The following is a 13,472-nucleotide window of genomic DNA, read 5'->3' on the forward strand; positions in this document are numbered from 1 at the left end:
AGGTACGGACTCGTCAATTGGCTCAACTGGATTTTCCTCCTCAGGTTGATTGCTAGTGTTTGAGGTTCCTTCACCGCTTGACTCTTGAAGCTCTTCAAGGTCAATTTGCCTCTCACTGTCCCCTTGGCATATGAGTTCTCTCTCACAAAGACTCCTCTCCTCGCAACGAAGACAACATTGTCACTCGGTCTATAGAAGAGATATTCACAGGACTTCTATGGGTAGATTATGAAAATACATCGCTCACTCCGAGGTTCGAGCTTGTCATGAGTCTCGCATCTCACGAAAGCCTCGCAACCCCAAACTATGATGTGGTCTAACGAGGTAACCTTCCTTGTCTACATCTCGTGAGGTGTTTTGGAAACCTTTTTGGTAGGGACTATATTAAGGATATGGGTGGAAGTCTCTAAGGCATACCCCCATAATGAGATAGGTAACGAAGCGCGACTCATCATGGAACGAATTATGTCTAGCAAGGTTCTATTCCTCTCAGCCACACCATTAAGCTGTGGTATTCTAGGTGTCGTAAATTGTGAAACAATTCCACACTCCTTAAGATAGTCAAGGAACTCGATACTAAGATACTCTTCTCCTCGATCGGATCACAACATCTTTATCTTCCTGTCCAATTGATTCTCCACTTCCTACTTAAACTCTTTGAACTTTTCAAAGGTTTTTGACTTGTGCTTGATTAAGTAGACATAGCCATATGTACTGTAATCATTAGTAAAAGTCACATAGAAGCGGTTAGCATCCCTTACGGCGGTTCTGAATGGTCCACACACATCAGTGTGTATGAGATCCAACAGACCTTCACCCCTTTCACAAGTATCGGTGACGGGTGACTTGGTCATCTTTCCAATTAAACAAGATTTTCAAGTGTCATCCAAATTTAAGTCGAATGACTCCAAAACTCCATCCTTTTGGATTTGGGCTATGCACTTCTTGTTGACATGTCCAAGACTACAATGCCACAAGCATGCCTTTTCCAAATCATTGGAAGAATCAATGTGTAACACATTAATCCCTAAGTTATCTACAACATTCATAGTTTCATATACACCATTGCAAGGTAATGCTTCAAAATAAAATACACCATTGTAATAAGCATTAATACCACCAATTTCTTTATTAAAAGAAAAGGTAAAAACTTGTTTATACAAACTGTGAAAGGAAATATATTTCTCGCCATATCGGCCGAGTAACAACAATTATTCAAATATAAATCCAAACCTTTACTAAACAATAAATAATAAACTCCAATCTTGGTTACATGCGACACTTTCTTATTTCCCGTGATTAAGTTTATCTTCCCGTGCATCCTTACTTCTTTTTAGTCCCTACAAATAAGAACAAATGTGAAATCCACAACATGTATCAAGGACCCAAGAATTAGCATGTGATGAGTTATTAGATTGAATAGTGTAAATACTTGCAAAGGAGGGTTTGATCTTCCCATCCTTTATGTCCTGCAAGTACTTGGGGCAGCTTTGTTTCTAGTGCCCTTATTCATGACAATGGAAGCAATCAGCATCCTTCGGATTGGAAGAGGAATTAGCCGAACCAACTTTGGTCCCACTAGAAGAGGATCCATCAAGTGACTTTCCTTTGCATCTCTTGGAGGGAGACTTCCTCTTCTTTCCCTTTCCATGTCCTATTGAAAGAACAGGGGTAGAAGTAGTAGGAGTGGAGTAGACACAACCGACTTTCCTTTAAGGTTGGTCTTTACAGTCCTTAGAAGGCCTTGAAGCTTGCTGAGAGTGACCTCCTCCTTGTTCATATGATAGGTCATACGAAACTGATCATAACAAGAAGGTAAAGAGTGTAAAATTATATCTATGGCCAACTCTTTATCAAAATTGACATTCAATTTAAGCAAGCCATCCACATATCTTTGCATTTTCTGCTGGTGGGCCGTGATGGGTTCACTATCCTTCATTTTGGTTGTGATCATGGAGGCAATGATCTCATACCTCTCCTGCCAAGCACTTTGATGGTATTTTTCCATCAAATCATAATACATTTCATAGGGATAGTAGTCCTCATAGGACTTCTGCAGCCCAACGGTCATGGTAGCAATCATTAGACACGACACCTTGTTCGTATCCCTCTCATCAGTAGTGTGTTCAACGATTTGTTCAGGAGTGGCAACGGTTACATCAATCTCCTTAAGCGCTTTTTTCAGTACATATTCTTTGTTGTCATAGCGAATAGCCATTATGATGTTAAGAATCCAGTCATTGAAGTTCGAGCCATCGAAAATGACCCTCCCACATGGGTTCATGAGGGAGAAAGAGCTTGAAGGAATTGGTGTGGAAGCATTGTTTGGGATAGACATCTGAAAAGAAGAAGAAGAAAGTTTAGGTTAGATGATAATGCTTAATATTACAACCAATATGAAATATTAAGGCTAGGACCCAACACAATATTTTACAATTGCGAAGAGGGATGCCGTAATCCAATTGTAAAATATTTGAAGGTAGGTAATGACGATTTACCAATTTCCACCATGAAAAACGAAATAGATTATTAGGTTTTAAATAGTTTGAAATTCCTATATCTTTGAGATTCATTGAACTTTTCAATGGCATGTTTAAATCTCGATTTTTCCCTTCAAGTTTGTGACTGGGATGCCGAGGATCACAGACAATGAGTGAATAACCATGCAAATTAACTTGGTACACCTAAATTCCAGATCACCTAATCAATGTGTCGGTTAACCAGACACGCTCCATTGATCTATGATTAACATCCAGCTACCCATTGCCACATATTGTCAGTCCAGATTAGTGTGTCGATTAACCACACACGCTCCAGTAACGACTTAACAAGGTGCAAAGTGTAATTTCATGGATTAGCACCATTTTCACATTTTTCCTAAAGTATCTAAGATTGGGAATTTAATAAAAAAATTAGTTACTTTATATTTATCATTATACTTTTAATGAGGGAGAATTAATGTCCTATCCTACCCGTTCGGCTAACGACCCTCCACCAACCAAGGAAGCGGTGAGTGAGAGTGGACACCCGTTAAACCACCATTTTATTGGCAATAACCTTATACCCCCTTATAGACCGGCTTCGTGAATAAGGGTTGAATTTTAACTTATAAAACTCTAGGGTTTGGAATTAAAGTTTTATTGATGAGACTTTACAAATTCCAAAACTTGAGGGCAATTTTTGAAACTTGTCAAAACTCTTCACATTTATAACTTATGAGTTTAATACGATTTTAATGTATGAGACCTTTCATTTTCCATAACTTGAGGACAAGTTATGGAGGTCATTAAAATTCATTTAGATCATTTTCTAACAACTAAAATTATCACATAATTTATGATCTAACTAAACTCATAATAAAGATAATTTCAAGTCAACAATTTGAAAGCAATTTTGTTTATCATATAAAAACAACAATTATTTTAAAACTTTGACAATTATCTTGCGGTTGGATGAGTATAAGCACTACCATATCATAAAAAACATTTACAATGATCCAAAATAGTTTGTGGTAGTGTTCCCAATCCAAACCAGGCCAAGAAATTCGAAATTCTGCAAACAGAGCCTTCAACTCGTCGAGTGCATGAACTGGACTCGGCGAGTTGCTCTGTTATTAAGTGGACTCGTCAAGTCTGTTCATGGACTCGGCGAGTTCACCAGTCAGAGGCCAAAATTTTGATTTTTTCAGCTTTAAAAAACTAGTAAGCATCAAATATAATAGAAAACAATCCTAGGCTCTAATACCACTGTTGGGTTTTGAGCACTATAACACTCCTATGGTGCACATGCAACCCTAAATGATTTGGATCTATGTTTTCTCTAATTATATGCATTTTGTTTTACCAAAGCATTCACCCTAGCTAGCATACAATTGAAGCTATATATAATAAAACTTAGTTTGGATGCTTACCCTTGAGTAGGATAGAGTTCTTGACCTTTGAAATCTTGAGCACCTCAAGTGTGATGCCTCTAATGCTTCACAAACACCAATAAGAGGACTCTTTAAGAGAATAAGTTACTTGACTCAAAAGAGTGTGTAGCCGATTTTGGCTCATGGGGGGGGTCTATTTATAATGTGGCAATTGCTAGGGTTACACTTTGTAAACCCTAATGCTCCATGACTTTTCACATTCTTATGCTCCATATGTTTAACCTCCATGGATGATCTTATTGGTTTAGCCCATAATCATGGACCATTAACCCACATTATAAGAATCAATGATTTACATAATCAATCCCCGTATATTGAATTAGTCTCTTTTGACCATAAAATTAATTCAAAGTTAATTCTTGATCAATACTAATTAAATAACTTCATATTAATATATTATACTTGTAATATATTAATAAACCATAAATAACCTTATTCTCAAAATTCCATCCTGTTAAATTGCACTAGTGAAGGCAACCCAAAAGGACCATGCTACTATCAGGTCAAGTACATCCCAAATATAGTTATGGGTTTAGACACCAAATCTAACACAAAGTGCTCGTCAGGAAAAGTTTGAAATCATTGCCTCCACGACCCACTTGCAGAAAATGCAAAGGTTTGTGGACAGCTTGCTGAAGTTGAATGTGAACTTCGATGAAGAGTTGGCCATTGATATTATTCTACACTCTTTGCCTCCTTGTTATGATCAGTTTTGTAATGACTTATCATGTGAACAAGGAGGAGGTCACTCTTAGCAAGCTTTATGAAGCTTTTGAGAACTGCTGAAAGTAGTCTAAAAGGAAAATATGTTGTATCTACACCTACTCCTACTGCTGCTGCCCTAGTCCTGGCAATTGTACATGGGAAAGAGAAGAAGAGGAAGGCTCCTTCTAAGAGCTGCAAGGGAAAGTCTCATGATGGATCCTCTTCTAGTGGGACCAAACTTGGTTCTGCTAATCTCTCTACCAATCTGAAAGAAGCAGAGTGTTCTATTGTCATGATAAAGGGAACAGGAAGCGAAATTGTCCCAAATACTTGCAGGATGTGAAGGATGGGAAGGTTAAGCCCACCCATGCAGGTATTAATATTATTCTATCTAATAACTCATCACATTCTTGTTCTTGGTTCCTTGATACAGGTTGTGGTTTCCACATTTGTACTGATTTGCAGGGACTAAAAAGAAATATGGATGTGGAGCATGAGAAAATGAACTTGATCATTGTGACAACCGTCAATTTTCGGTCAAGTTAAAGTCAAATAAAGTCAACAAGTCAAATCGGTCAACTCAACTAACCCTTGTGTACTAGGGCTTACGTTAGGTAATTACTATAAAACTCGCTATTCTAATGAGAAATCATAAATTGAAAAGTCCGTACATCTAGATTTCCTTAACCTAAAATTGTGGTAAGTAACGAACAAAACCGATAAAACAATGTTGCATACTCATCAGGAGTGTGTAAGATCCTTAAACATGGCTTAACGGGGCTTACGGACCTTGCGTTGCGGAGCCAATCACTCAAAAAGGTCACAAAAGAAATCTATCCATGTATGTCAAATCTCTCCCAAATCTCTCCACGTATGTCAAATCTCTCCCAAATCTCTCCAAGTATGTGAAATCTCTCCCAAATCTCTCCACATATGTCAAATCTCTCCCAAATCTCTCCACATATGCCAAATCTCTCCCAAATCTCTCTAAGTATGAGAAATCTCTCCAAGTATGTGAAATCTCTCCACGTATGCCAAATCTCTCCCAAATCTCTCTAAGTATGAAAAATCTCTCCAAGTATGTGAAATCTCTCCCAAATCTCTCTCAAAAGTTCCTTAAACTTTTTATAGTCTTTCGGGCCATCCCGACCCTTAACCGGGTCAAAAAACAGCTCGAAAACGGAAGTCTACGCGAAAATCAGTCTTAAGCAGCAGAACCCTCTTAGGAACCAAACTTGTCAGAAGCGAACTACCCTATCTCGGACTGAAGGCTTGCATAGACCGAACCCGAAGGTCCCTTCGGACCGAACCTCGCCTGAGCACCGAACCTCCCTTCGGACCGAGCCTTCCTTTCAGCTTCGCTCCATTTCGCCTTCGGGCTATTTCGCTCCAAGCTCACCTTTGGCCCAGCAGCAGTAAGGACCGAACCTCGGCCTAGTACCGAGAGGTCTCACAGAAAAGCTTCTTCTTCCCGGTTTTCGACTAGTTTTGCGTTTTAGCCCCGTTTTTAATTGTTTTAACGCAGGATTTTCACCAAAAACTTTATTTTAACATATAAGGCCCCATATTTATTAATTTATCACGTTTTTTGGGATAAATCTTATCCAAGAAGAGTGGGTGAAGTACAAGAGGTGGAGTGTTGACCTTTCTTTGTTTTATAACACAAGCAACCACCCATACCCCCTCCATGACCAACCCACACCCCTCCCCACCATCCCTAGTCATGTCAATGTCCTTTATCATCATTTCTATCCATTCTCACGTTCTAAGATCTGGGAAAACTCACCCTCTCTCCTCACTTCACTCATTTTCTCTCATTTCCACCAAAAGATCAAACACTTTTCTCTTAACTCTTCTCTCTCAATTTCGAGATTTCCAAGGCTTTCCTTCTACTTTTGGTAAGTATATTCATCCTCCACATAATTATTTCACTTCCTTCTACTCAAATCATAGATATTTTACACAAACATCATCGCATTCATGTTAGATCTTCGAACCTTCAAGACATCTTCTTAGTGTTCTTGAGTGGAACACTCCCTTTCTCCATCATCCATCTACTGAAATCATATAAGGTGAGTTCATGCCCCTATCTTTTCATGTTTTTCTTAACTTTTAAGGAGGGGGGGATACAAGTTAAAACACCAAGAACATAACTAAACTTTTCCAACAGCTTTCATCAAGAAAGTTTAACTCCATTCATGGACTGTTTTGGTCAACTTAATTAGATGCAAATAGTTCAGGTTTATACCTTTAAAATGACTACTTGCACACCTCGATACGATTTTTCTACAATTTATGGTGATTTTTACAAAACTGCCTATCATTTCAAGAGCAAATCCAGACCAGTCTGTGATTATGGACCTTTTCACACAAGTTGGAGGTCATTAAAAATCATAATAAAATTTATGAACAAACTAGACTCATTTCCCAAATTCTCAGAATTTACGGATTCTAATTTGGACATTTGATGATTTTTCTATAAATTTTCTAAGAACAGTAAGAGAAATGTTAACATTAGAAATATGTTATCAACTTCATTTGCACCTTGTAACTTGTTGAGCAAGGTGTGTATCGTTATGTGAATATATGTTTTTACATTACATGTCATTTTGTCTTGGTGTATTGGCATACATCAGAAAACAAATGGATTTTTACCTTCATAAGTATGGAAATTAATTAGTTGTTATATTGCATGTTATTTCATTTTAGTAAAAGGTATATATACTTATCGGTAAACAAAAGGGTTTTTACCTTCACAAATATAGTAGTTAACCATAGTAAACAAAGTTATAACTATTACATTTAAACATTTTGATAAACTATAATAGGTATGGTTTATGTTTCCATTAACACAACAAACACATTTCAGAAGGTTTTATTCCCACAAAAAAAGGTTTTACACTCACGCACACCACACGTAAACTTATTAACTTAAATTGTGAGATATTCTTCTCAGTACTCCTAGAGTACGGGTTAAAATTCCTGGTAGTTATAACCAGAGTCTCTTGTAGGGAGAACGTGATAGTTGTGTATAGATCTATATTGGGTTTGACACCCCACACCTTGCTGCTAGCTACAGTGGGATCTACAGGTCTACAGGTGACAAGTGTCATAACATTCTTTCGACGCCTGAGAAACGTCGTGGCAGGTTCATTCAGTCATAGTATGGTTATAGCGACTCACATAGGGAGTTAACAACACATAAAGTTTACGGGGATTTTCATAAATCAAAAGGGGTTTTATGTCGATTTAAAATCACTTTTTATATCAATAAGTATGGATATTACTGTACACTTTCGGTCTTGGTACTTAAGACTACGCATCATTCATTACGGGATTTTCCTCAAATCAAAAAGGGTTTTTCTACCGATTTAAAACCACTTTTATATCTTTAAGTATGGAAAATACTTGTTTATTCTCGGTCCTGGGATTTAGGACCACATAACTTTTATAAGGAAAATATTGGATTTTTCTTGGTAACACACGACACATTACAAAGAACGGTTTCCAAACTCTTTATCTAAAAAGCTTATGAACTCACCAACTTAATTGTTGACACTTTTCAAAACTACTTGTATTCGCAGGAAGTCAACGAAACCAAGTAACCACAACCTTTTGAGGATGGAACGCTACGGCGTTGAACAACTATTTTTATATCATGTCGTGATCAATCATTGAAATATGTAATACTTGAAACCATGTAATTCTTTTCTGATTATATTTATGATTGGTTGTATTTACTTTGAGCACTATTATACTCATTGTTGTGATACTATACATGAAGTCCTCCACCCCTGAACGTTTCCGCCATCCTTGGTTTAGGGGTGTGACAATCATGGGGAATAGGAGAATGTCTTCTGTCACCAAGATTGAAGTTTATTCTTTATTGCTTAGTAGTGGGTTAGAATTAGATTTGAATAATTGTTGCTACTCATCCGACATGATGAAGAATATTATTTCCTTTCATGGTGTGTACAAACAAGGTTTTAGATTTTCATTTGATAATGAAACTGGTTCTATTAATGCTTTTTATAATAATGTATTTTATTTTAAAGCATTGCCTTGTAATGGTGTATATGAAACTGTGAAGGTTGTAGACAACATAGGAAATAATGTGTTGTATATTGATTTGTCGAATAGTTTGGACAAGGCATGCTTGTGGCATTGTCGTCTTGGACATGGCAACATGAAGAGCATAGGCCAACTCCAAAAGGCTGGTGTGTTGGAGTCATTCGACTTAAGGTCATATGACACATGTGAATCTTGTTTACTTGGAAAGATGACCAAGTCACCCTTCACTGGTACTTGTGAAAGAGGTGAGGGTTTGTTGGATCTCATACACACCGATGTGTGTGGACCCTTCAGAACCGCCTCAAGGGATGCTAACCGCTTCTATGTGACTTTTACTAACGATTACAACAGATATGGTTATATCTACTTAATCAAGCATAAGTCAGAAACCTTTGAAAAGTTCAAAGAGTTTAAACAAGAAGTGGAGAATCAACTGGGCAGGAAGATAAAGATGCTCCGATCCGATCAAGGTGGTGAGTATCTTAGTATTGAGTTCCTAGACTATCTTACGGAGTGTGGAATTATTTCACAATTGACGCCACCCAGGACACCACAGATTAATGATGTGGCTGAGAGGCGCAATCGAACCTTGTTGGACATGGTTCGTTCCATGATGAGTCGAGCTTCATTACCTATCTCATTCTGGGGGTATGCCTTAGAGACTGCCTCCCATATCCTTAATCTAGTCCCAACTATGAAGATGCCAAAACACCTCCCGAGATGTGGATAGGGAAGGTTCCCTCGTTAGCACACATCAAGGTTTGGGGTTGCAAGGCTTTCTTGAGACGCGAGACTCATGATAGGCTCGAACCTCGTAGTGAGCGTTGTATTTTCATCGGCTACCCACATAAGTCCTTTGGATATCTCTTCTATAGACCAAGTAACAATGTTGTCTTCATTGCGAGGAGAGGAGTCTTTCGCGAGAGAGAACTCATATGCTTAGAGGACAGTGGGAGGCAAATTGACCTTAAGAGCTTCAAAAGTTGAGTGATGAAGGAACCTCAAACACTAGCGATCAACCTGAAGAGGAAACTCCTATTGAAACAATTGACGAGTCCATACCTCTGAGGTGTTCCAGTAGAGTTAGTGTTCCACCTGTTTTATATGGTTTCCATATAACATCTGAGGGTGATACATTTACAAGGAAGCCATGGCAGGTCCCGAGTCTACAAAGTGGAAAAAGGCTATGGACAGCGAGATTCAATCCATGTATGACAATGAAGTTCGGAACTTGGTTGACAATATACCGGGTCATAATACAATCGGGTGAAAATGGATCTTCAAGAAGAAGACTGACATGGATGGGAATGTACACACATATAACACATGATTGGTTGCGAAGGGCTTTACTCAAACTCATGGAGTTGATTATGATGAGACCTTCTCACCAGTAGCGAAGATTAAATCTATAAGGGTTATGGTAGCCATAGCTGCATTTCATGACTATGAAATATGGAAAATGGATGTCAAAACCGCTTTCCTTAATGGTAAGTTGGCTGAAGATGTTCACATGAGTCAGCCAGAGGGTTTCGTTAATGCAAAGTACCTTAATAGAGTGTGTAAGCTTGATAAATCCATTTATGGAATGAAACAAGCGTCTCATAGATGGAATCTTTGTTTCAATGAGAAATTCAAAGAGTTTGAATTTTCGAGAAGAGAGGATGAGTCCTATGTATATGTCAAAGCTAGTGGAAGTATAGTTATCTTTCTAGTGTTGTATGTGGATGACATACTACTCATAGGAAATGACATTCCAACCTTGTAGGAGGTTAAGTCTTGGCTTGGGAAGTGTTTCGCTATGAAGGACCTTGGAGAAGCTGCTTACATCCTAGGGATAAGGAGATTGAGAAACAGGAGTAAACGACTAATTGGACTTAGTCAAAGTACCTACTTGGACAAGGTGTTGAAACGATTTAGCATGGAGAATTCCAAGAAAGGTGACTTACCCATCCAAGGCAATACCAAACTGAGTAAGTCTCAAAGTCCGAGTATAGAGGCTAAGATAGCTGAGATGAGTCGAGTATCATATGCTTCCGCAGTTGGCTCGATCATGTATGTTATGACTTGTACTCGCCCTGATGTGGCCTTTGCTTTGAGCATAGTCAATAGATATCAAGGGAATCATGGTAAAGCTCACTTGACTACGGTAAAGAATATTCTTAACTACCTACGTAGGACTAAGGACCGGGTCCTTACTCTTGGTGGGAGTGATGACTTAAGAGTCACAGGGTATAGTGACGCCAGCTTTTATACTGACATAGATAATTTTCGCTCTCATTCGGGCTGGATTTTTACCCTGAATGTAGGAGCAATAACTTGGAAAAATTCCAAACATGAGATTGTAGCTAATTCAACGTGCGAATCAGAGTACATAGCAGCAAGCGAAGCGTTGAAGGAGGCGATATGGATGAAGAACTTCATTGGAGACCTTAGAGTTGTACCAGCTGTAAAGAAGCCTATGAAGATTTTCTATGACAATGAGGGTGTGGTCGCCTTAACCAAGGAACCAAGGGATCATGGCAAATCCAGGCACATTGACAAAAAAATATAACTTCATAAGACATCGTGTGGAAGAAGGACTCCTCATGGTAAAGAGGGTATCGTCAGATGAGAACCCAACAGATCTCCTCATGAAGGGACTGATTAGGGGTAAGCACTTGCAGCATGCGAGGAGAATTGGGCTGAAGGACGATATTAGTTTCAACGATTAAGATAACTGTTTAGAAACTTGTAATAGATAAAATGTAATTGACATTTGATGATTAAATAAAAGGTGTTTTATTTAGAAGTAAAGTTACTATCTTGTGTCAATTGTTTACTATTGTTTCATTTTTCATTTTTGACTTCCAGAATAAGAAGATTATTCAATCTATCCACGGTCAATCATACTTTGGAAGTAGGTATTGAGGCAAGACTATCATGAATTTGGCTTGTAGATTGTATGAAGTGTTTAGACATAGCAAAAGATTGCTAGAACATTCATGAGTGCTCATAGGTCTGAGTATTGGATTAAACCCAGGCTCACATGAATCACTTCATGGAATTTATCACGAGTGATTGTGAGACGATAATATCATATAAATATTCAAACCCAGATATATGAATTGTTGACTATGAGTTCATTGTACATTGATAGTGTGAAAACGCATCAGTAACTTGGTGTTATAAAATGCACTATTGTGTATGATTTAATGAATAGTTAGTACAAGCATATAATGTCGAAGTTTATCTACTCCTTTTAATTCTTGGAGGATTAAAAGCGATATCTTGGGCCTCTCGATGATTTTGTCTTGACTTATGTGTTGGGCCCGATCAGGACTTAATTGATGTGTTCAATTAACTTCTATGTCAAACAAATCGGAAATCGGGAAACAGACTGTTGGACAATAAGTATGACATTGTTCCATGTATTTGTCCGACTGATATCTTGAAGAATAGAGGATTATATGATCCCTTATCCAAAGGACGCATCAGAGTTCGACAACGGCTTTTAAGAGATACGATTGCTAGTCGGTTTTTGAGTCGTACTTGCAATTATAGTTAATAGACTTATCCAAGTGGGAGACTGTTGGATTAGGTGTCTAAGCGCATAAGTATTATTGGTATGTACTTGACCCGAGAGTAGCATGGTCCTTTTGGGTTGCTTTTACCAGAACAATCTGATAGGATGGACATTTGAGAAAGAGGTTATTTATGATTTATTAATATATTACAAGTATAATATATTAATATGAAATCATGTTATTTAGTTAGTATTGATCAAGAATTAATTTAGTGATCAAAAGATAGACTAATTAAATCAACGGGGACTGATTATGTAAATCAATGATATATATATATATATATATATATATATATATATATATATATATATATATATATATATATATATATATGGTTTGGGCTATTGATCCATGATGGGCTAAGTTTATGTAAGTTTCCATGAAGAGTTAGCCCACATGAGATATGAATCATAACCCAATTGTATGGATTAGGGTTTACCCATGACTCTTGGATTAGTGCATTGGAACCTCTCTTTCAAGTCATCCAATTGTTGGTGGTGTTTGTGACTTATTAGAGGCATCACATTTGAGGTGCTAAGTTCTTAAAGGTCAAAGATAACAAGCTACAACAAGAGGTAAACAATCTAACTAGTCTTATGATTCAATAATCAAATTTTGTATGCTAGTTTAGACTTCATGCTTTGGAAAACAATAATGCATGTATATGTAGAGAAAACTTAGATCCAAATCATCTAGGGTTGTATGAGCACCATAGGAGTGTTATAGTGCTCAAAACCCTTCACTATGTTGGAGTTTGAGTCATTTCCATGAAAGTATAATGCTATTTGGTCTTTTTGGGGCATGCAAAGTCACCAAGTCATTGACTTTATGAGTTTAGACGTTATTTGGGACTCAAATATGTGGTTTGGACTTATGGTTTAAGCATTAAGTGCTTAATGGCAAAAGTGAGATTAAGAGGAAAGTACGTTGGGCATACAAGCCAGTACGCGCAACGTACAAGCCATTAAGCGAGTAAGCATAGCGTACAGCTGAGTACGCCCTACATACTCAGTCAGATTGGACTTCAAATTTATGGGCCTCGGGTTGGGCCATTTCTTGGACTAAGCTGTTGTGGGCCTTCGTGGGCCAATTGGGAACAAGTTTATGGACTAAGGAAATTATTGGGCTTTAGGATAAGGCCCATTGGAAAGGCTTGGGCTCAATTTGGAAAATTCGACCATAAGTGAGCCATAATTGGGCTT

The sequence above is a fragment of the Lactuca serriola genome, chromosome 5 (assembly GCF_051521515.1).
Source record: "Lactuca serriola cultivar US96UC23 chromosome 5, Lser_US96UC23_V15, whole genome shotgun sequence".
Classification (NCBI taxonomy): domain Eukaryota; kingdom Viridiplantae; phylum Streptophyta; class Magnoliopsida; order Asterales; family Asteraceae; genus Lactuca; species Lactuca serriola.